The 7,454-nt window shown below is 44.6% G+C and overlaps 1 protein-coding gene across 1 annotated transcript in view; it reads left to right on the top strand.

Annotated features, from left to right (window-relative positions):
• Positions 1 to 7,454, top strand: part of WWC1 (WW and C2 domain containing 1) — a 235,908-nt gene that overhangs the window by 79,259 nt on the left and 149,195 nt on the right. The window lies entirely within an intron of this gene.

Genomic DNA, 7,454 nt, shown 5'->3' with positions numbered 1-7,454 from the left:
CAAGCCATGGTATCTTCAATAACCTCATATGCATGCAAAAGCTGGACAGTGAATAACAAAGACCATAGAAGAATTGATGCTTTTGAGTTATGATGTTGGAGGAGAATATTGAAAGTGCCATGGGCTGCTAAAAGGACCAAAAGAACCGTTTTGGAAGAAGTGCAGCCAGAGTGCTCCTTGGAGGCCAAGATGGCCTAACTTTGTCTCTCATACTTCGGACATATTGTCAGGAGGGACCAGTTGCTAGAGAAGGATATCATGTTTGGTAAGGTGGATGGTCAGAGAAAAAGAGGAAGACCCCCCAATGAGATGGATTGGCCAAGTGGCAGCATCGATGGACTCAAGTGTGGCAACAGTAGTGAGGTTGGTCTAGGATCGAGCAGTGTTTTGTTCTGCTGTGCATAAGGTCGCTATGGTTCGGTACCAACTCGATGGCACCTAACAACAACAACAGTTTACAACTCCAGTGGCACTCTTCATCGAAGACTGAGTAAATGAGGCTGCAGCAGATAATGTTAATAAGTGCCATCAAGTTGATGCCAGCTCTTATAGACCCTATGCACAGCAGATGCAAATGCTGCCCAGTCCTGTACCATTCTGACAGTTGATGTTTAAGCCCCATTGTTGCTGCTGCTAAATAAATCTATCTCATAGGGGATCTGCTGCTTTTTTGCTGACACTCCACTTTTCAAAGTATGATTTCCTCCTCTAAGGAATGGTCCCTCCTGACAATATGTCCAAAGTACATGAGGCAAAGTCTCACCATTCTCTCTTCTAAAGAACCCTCTAGCTGAATTTCTTCCAAGACAGATTCACTGGCTCTTCAGGCAGTCTATGATACTTTCAATAGTCTTCACCAACACCATAATTCAAATGCATTGATTCTTCTATGGTCTTCCTTATTCCTTGCCCAACTTTCACATATATATGAGAAGATTGAAAATACCAAACTTGGGTCAGATGCACCTCAAACTAACATATTTGCTCCTTAACTCTCTAAAGAGGCCATTTACAGTAGATTTGCCTGGTGCAATATATTGTGTGAGTTCTTGACTGATGCTTCCATGTGCATTGATTGTGGATTCAAGCAAAATGAAGTCTTTGACACCTTCAATCTTTTTTCCATTTATCATAAAATTATTTATTGGTCCAGTTGTGAAGATTTTTGTTTTCTTTGCATTGAGGTGCAATCTATACTGGATGTTATAGTCTTTGATCTTTATTAGTAATTATTTCATATGCTCTTCACTTCCAACAAGCAAGGTTGTGTCATCTGCATACTGCAGGTTGCTGATGAGTCTTCCTCCAATCCTGATACCATGTTCTTTTTCATATAATCCAGTTTCTCAGATTATTTGCTCAGCATACAAATTGAATAAGTATGTAGAAAGGCAGCAGATAATAGGTTTCTCAAAACCACATCAAAGTTGGGAATAAGAGTATCATTTACATTCAGGGATTTTTATGTAGCGAAAGATTCTATACAGCTCCACCTATGAAGACAGGAATGGCTGGCCCCATTTCACAACAGAATCAAATGGCCAAAGGAGCCATCTGCAGAGTATTGCTGGTTTGAGTTGAATCCATAATCTTTATGGAAATAATGTGAGGCCTTTCCCCACAGAGCTACTCTGTGCATTCGACCTACTAAACTTTTGGTTAGCAGTGAGCGCTTAACCATTTGTGACACCAGGGCTCCTTACCTACAAGAGTATTGGGCTAGAGGGAGGGTCAACAAAGGCACAGATTGACTGGCTTATAAGTTTTCAAGAGGGAGCCTAGTTTCAGAGGATACGGGGGAAGGTAGAATCTCCACTGAGTGGTTTCCAACCTGTCTAGACAGGGCTGTTGAAAGGAGATGGGGATAAGACTCTTGTGGTTCAATAGTGAATAATTGCTATCAGAACTGATTGTGAATCTTGCAAACGTAAAGGTAGATGTTTTGTAACAAAAGGAGGGGAATGGTTGATCTTGCAGTCCTGGAGCAGAGGACCCTGGGACAATCAAGGAAGAAGAGTGTGGGACCCTATCCAGAGAAACAATGACACCAGAGATGAGGATGTGGAGAGAGGGAGTGGCTGGGGACTCTGGACTCAGGGAAGGAGAAGGGCTGTGTGCTTACGGCCGGGGAGCTGGTGTGCAGGGTATACCCTTTTGTTGTTTGATTGGGTATGTATTCCTGAGTACTTCAGTGTATATCCGGAAAAAAAAAAAAAAAAAATGGAGGGATTGGAAGCAAATGCTGTTGAACGATGATGCATGGAATGGATTATAAATCTAACGAAATACAATAAGATAAATATAAAGCTGATGTTCTGCGATGTAAACTATCATTCAATTCACAATAAAAACTTAAAAAAACAACAACCAACAATGAAAATGTTGGCATTTTGCTCGAACCATCTGCATTTTATCACGCATGACTTCTACCACATATTTTTGCACTCGCTGGAAGAAAAGGTGGCATATAAGGCAGCTTTGCCCAGGAACAAACAACCCATTTTTGTCTCTAAACTTTTCTGGACAGGCAGAAAAGACCCTCAGCTACTGTTTGTGCACACCTCTGTTGTTTATTCTGTTTCTTTCCAACTTATTCTCCAAGGGGATCCAATCTCACAGACATTGGAAACATGGGCCCTTTTTTTCACTGTTGATTTTTTTCTGTGTTTGCTTGTTTAAAATGATTTTCCAGCTTTGGCAATGTCTTGGCTCAAACAAAATTATGGTTACATAGGGGGAAAGAAAAAAGAAGATTATTGGGCTGGAATGCACTGAGACCTGGTTATTCAGAATCTAGCGTTTACAGCACCCTGAGATTAATCCAGTGCCTGATGTCTAATGTAAGAAGCAAAGGAGGTAAGTGTAGAGAGGGCAGGTTCTTGCAGGGCTGGAGTTAGGAATTTGTGTTTCCCAGATACAAAAGTACTCAAATACAAAGTATTGAGATTCTTTGCACATGACTGACATCTAGTAGGCATATCTGAAATGCTTGTTGACAGGATAAATACATGCAGAAAAGTGGTTCTTATTTGAATACCTTCTGCTTTGTTAGGAGTAGAAGAATTCAGGTGAACCATTGTTGAGAAACCTGTGTGACCAGTTAGAATTAGTTAAAAAGTAAAAGCTAGGGACCTCCCAGGGCCCAGGTTTGATAGGCTCTTTGAGTGAGACTCTTTTGTACATTGATAGTGGTTCAGAAATTTTAGCCAGAAGTGCCTTTAAAAAAAAAAAAAAAAGGTTTTATTGTACTTTTGGTGAAAGTTTACTTGGCAAATTAGGTACCCGTTGGACAATTTCAACACAAACAGTCCAGTGACATTAGCTATGTTTTTTCACAATGTGTTAACATGACATTTTCTTTAATGTGTTCTGGTTGTTCCATTTCCAGAGCTCTAGTTTTCCTGCCCCCCTTGTCCTCTAATCTTTGTTTTAGATTAAATGTTGACCTTTGAGGACATGAATGTTCATTTTTGTTTGTTTTGTTTTTTTAATTTAATAAAACAATGGATGTGTGTTTGATCTCCAGGTGAAATAGTGTGAGTAGGAGCCATGTAGTGTTTTACCAGCCCCCAAGAAGAAGTCTTCCTTCTGATATGGGAGCACTGGGCAGGGCTCTGAGGGTGCCTTCAGAGTCTTGGGGACCATGGAAGGCACGAGTTGCTGAGCAGAGTGGGAAACGAGCCAGTGTCTCTATGTCTCATGTCAGACATTGTTTCCCTTGTTATTGTTGTTGTTGTTAAGTGCCTTCGAGTCGGTTCCGACACATAGCGACCCTGTACAGGGTTTCTGAGGGTGTAAATCCTTACGGGAGTAGAAAGCCTCATCTTTCTCCTGCGGAGCAGCTGGTAGTTTCGAACTGCTGACCTTATGGTTCGCAGCCCGATTCGTAACCACTACGCTACCAGAGCTCCTTAGTAGGGCCCCAGAGGAAGGTGGTTCCATGGTCATGCTTTTCCAGCCCACCTACTTAGAAGAGTCCATCCTTCCCACCTGCCGGCTCCAGTTCTTATCCTTGCCTCAGCACCAAGAAAGGAGTTTTGGAATTCCCAAAGTCCCTGCTGCTGCTTCAGAACTTCCCTGCACCTTTCACCCAGGTCATGGTCTCCGGATGCCCTTTGCTCCATTCTATTAGACCCTGTTTGTAGGCCTTATGCTGAATCAAACTGAAACTCAAAATCACAGCCATCGAGTCAATTCACACTCGCTGAAGCACTATTTAGGGTTTCCAAGGCTGTACATCTGTTGTTGTTAAGTACCGTGGAGTCAGTTCCAACTCATAGTGACCCTGTACAGGGTTTCTGAGGCTACAAATCTTTACGGGAGCTGAAAGCCTCATCTTTCTCCCGTGGAACAGCTAGTGGTTTCGAACTGCTGACCTTTAGGTTAGCAGTCTGATTCATAACCACTACGCTACCAGAGTACATCTGTACGGGACCAGAAAGCTTCATCTTTCTCCCATGGAGCGACTGCGGGGGTTTAAACTGCCAATCTTGTGGTTAGCAGTCCAACACTTATCCTCCAGGTTCCTAGGGCTCTTTTGTAAGTTGTTATATGTTGTCGAGTTGGTTCCAACTCTTAGTACCCCTGTATAGGGTTTCCAGGGAGCAGCTGGTGGGTTTGAACCACCAACTTTGCAGTTACCAATCCATTGCTTATCCAACAATGCAACACAAGGACTCCAGGACCCTTTCTAGAGTAGAACTAAAATCTTGATTTTGCTGTGTTCTTAATTCATCTGAACATAGCCCTCATATTCCTTTACCATACCCTCGGGTATCAAGGGAGTAGTAGTCTGAAGAAGGCTAAGAAGAATATCTGAGAATTTCCTTCATTCACTTTATTAGCAGACAGAATTCTTTCATAACATCATTGTCAGGCATAGTCAGTTTCAAAAAAGAAAACAAACCAGCCAACCAGTCTATCCATCATCACATCAAGCTTTATTCTGTCTGCTGTCCCTAGGGATGCTTCAGTGACTGAGATAGACCACATTACAGCCACATGAAATTCAGTGTCTACAGGGAAAGGCTGGAAGTGCTTGTGAAGAGCTCTGAAGGATCTCAGCAAATGGAGCCTGAGGGCTGGGTGCCTTTGGGCAGGAGACTCGCTAGTGAAGTCGGTGCCTCTGTGTACTTGGGGTGCTAAGTTTGATGACTGTGGAGTTGTAGTTGAGCGCCTTCTGGCCAAAGCTTGCTGGTAGAGTTCAGTGCCTCTGAGCACTTACTGGTGCAGTTAAAAGAGCTCTGTGGTGCCTGCCAATGCGTGCAGGGCCAGAGAGAGAACTGACCTGGGCAGAGCTGAGAAAAGGCCTTCCTGTCTAGGAACTGTCTTCTGAACATTCCTGAACCTGAAATGTACCCTGTTACTTCCCTTATAAACCCAATAATTGTGAGAAACAGACCTCTGCATGAGACATACCAGGAGCTGTGGGCCTCACAAATGGGTACCATCCAGTTCTAGAAGATCAGAGGAGTCGTCCTGGGGAGGCATTTTCATTTGGCATTTCTACCATAATAATTTAGAGTCCTGATGTGGTGCTGTAGGATAAGGACTGGACTGCAAGGGCAGTTTGAAATGCAAGATTGACGGTTCAAACTCACCACCCACTCCTCAGAAATCCTGTACAGGGTCGCTGTGTGTCGGAACTGACTCAACGGCACGTAACAACAGCAACCATAATAATTCAGTGGTAGAATTCTTACCTTTCATTCTGAGACCCAGGTTCAGTCCTCAGCCAGTGCATCTTGTGGTCTAATCCTCAGCCAGTACACCTCGTGGCTATCCACCTGTCAGTGGAGACTTGCATGTGGCTGTGATGCTTACTGAGTAGGTTTCAAGGGAGCCTTCCAGACTAGAACAGACCAGGAAGAAAGGTCTGCTTATCTGTTTCTGATAATCAGCCAATGAAAACCTTGTGGATCTTGATAGTCTGATCCTGTTGTGCATGGGGTCTGATCCTGTTGTGTATGAGTCAGAACATCAGTTTGACATCAGGTACCAAGAACAACAACCATGATGACAGAGTTGTGAGTATGTACTGTCTCCAAGCACTGTGCAAATGACTGACATATCTTAGCTTGTTTGCTCCTTCCCAGCCCCTGTGAAATGGATGTGACAGCCCCATTTGACAGGTGGTGAAGTGAGGCACTGAGAGTCACGCTGGCCTCTGGTCTAAGGGAATCTCAGTGTGTGTATGCGTGTGCACACAAACTCAGGTAGGTTGAGGCTCAGGGAGACCTGAGCTGTGCTCTTCAGCCTCTGTGTTGTGTCTCTGCCAAGGAGGGGCATGTGCTCCAGGATGTTTGCAGGCTTCATTCCGCCTGGGCAGTTACCCAGCTCTCCTTTAATCTGTGGCCGGATGAGAAGAGCTGACTTGGCACTGTTAACTAGGGAAGGGCCACATATCATTGTCCCTTCCACTGAAGCACACCTCTCGAGAAGTTCCGGGGTGGATTGGGGGTTGGCCATAGGCACAGGCCTCCCTTTATCCCCCATCAGTGTTGGACAGGCCTGAGGAGAGCCGCATTTAGTTGCCAGCTGGGATGACCGCCATCACAAACAAGTGCTTCTCCAAGGAGGAAATACAAAAGCTCCATCCGGAGGATCAGGGAGCAGTTGTCTGGTCAGGGTCTGCTTGAGAAATACAAAGAAAGAAGGATCAACCTGGGAAAGGGCTTGAGGAGGGCTCTGCCTGAATGTGACCTAGAAGGAATTTGGGGAGAAGGAAGGAGTTCCTGGTTCTTTGGTTGTGTATTTGGGGAAAAAAGGGGATTCTCTCCTGATGGAAAGGTTTCCCAGGGGTCTAGAAATTATTGCCTCAGCGCTTTATGTAGGCCTGCCGGACAGCCCACATTTTACACACATTGTCATGTGATCCTCACAACAGCCTTGGGAGGTGATACCGATAATGATCTCCATTTTACAGAGGAGGAAAACAGAGGCACTGAGGTTAACTGACATGCCTAAGGTTGTAGAGCTGGGAAATGGCAAAGCAGGTTGAATTCTACTCGCAGCTCTGCCCAGCGAGTGACCATGGTCTAGCTCCCTCTATGCCTTGGGCCTCAGCTTCTCCATCTCCACCATGAAATGACAGGACACAGTGAGTTTGAAAGGTCTTTCCAGCACTAAGTCTACATGATTGTGTCCTAGGGCCTTACAGATCCTTCAGCTACTGGGCACCTGGATTTCCTGACATCCCTGCCCAGTTCTCCTCTGTACTCACCCATTTCGGAACAAGCCTCCTGAAATCTCTCATTATATATAGAATTAGCTCTCTTACAACTGTATGAGTCCTCTGTGGTTCCATGATAGAATTCATCTCTCATACTTCGCACATATTGTCAGGAGGGAACAGTGACTGGAGAAGGATATCATGTTTGGTAAGGTGGAGGGTCAGAGAAAAAGAGGAAGACCCCCAATGAGATGGATTGGCCAAGTGGCAGCATCGATGGACT

The sequence above is a fragment of the Chrysochloris asiatica genome, unplaced genomic scaffold (genome assembly GCF_000296735.1).
Source record: "Chrysochloris asiatica unplaced genomic scaffold, ChrAsi1.0 scaffold00071, whole genome shotgun sequence".
In the NCBI taxonomy this organism is placed as follows: Eukaryota; Metazoa; Chordata; class Mammalia; order Afrosoricida; family Chrysochloridae; genus Chrysochloris; species Chrysochloris asiatica.
This window is presented reverse-complemented; position numbering and strand designations above follow the sequence as displayed.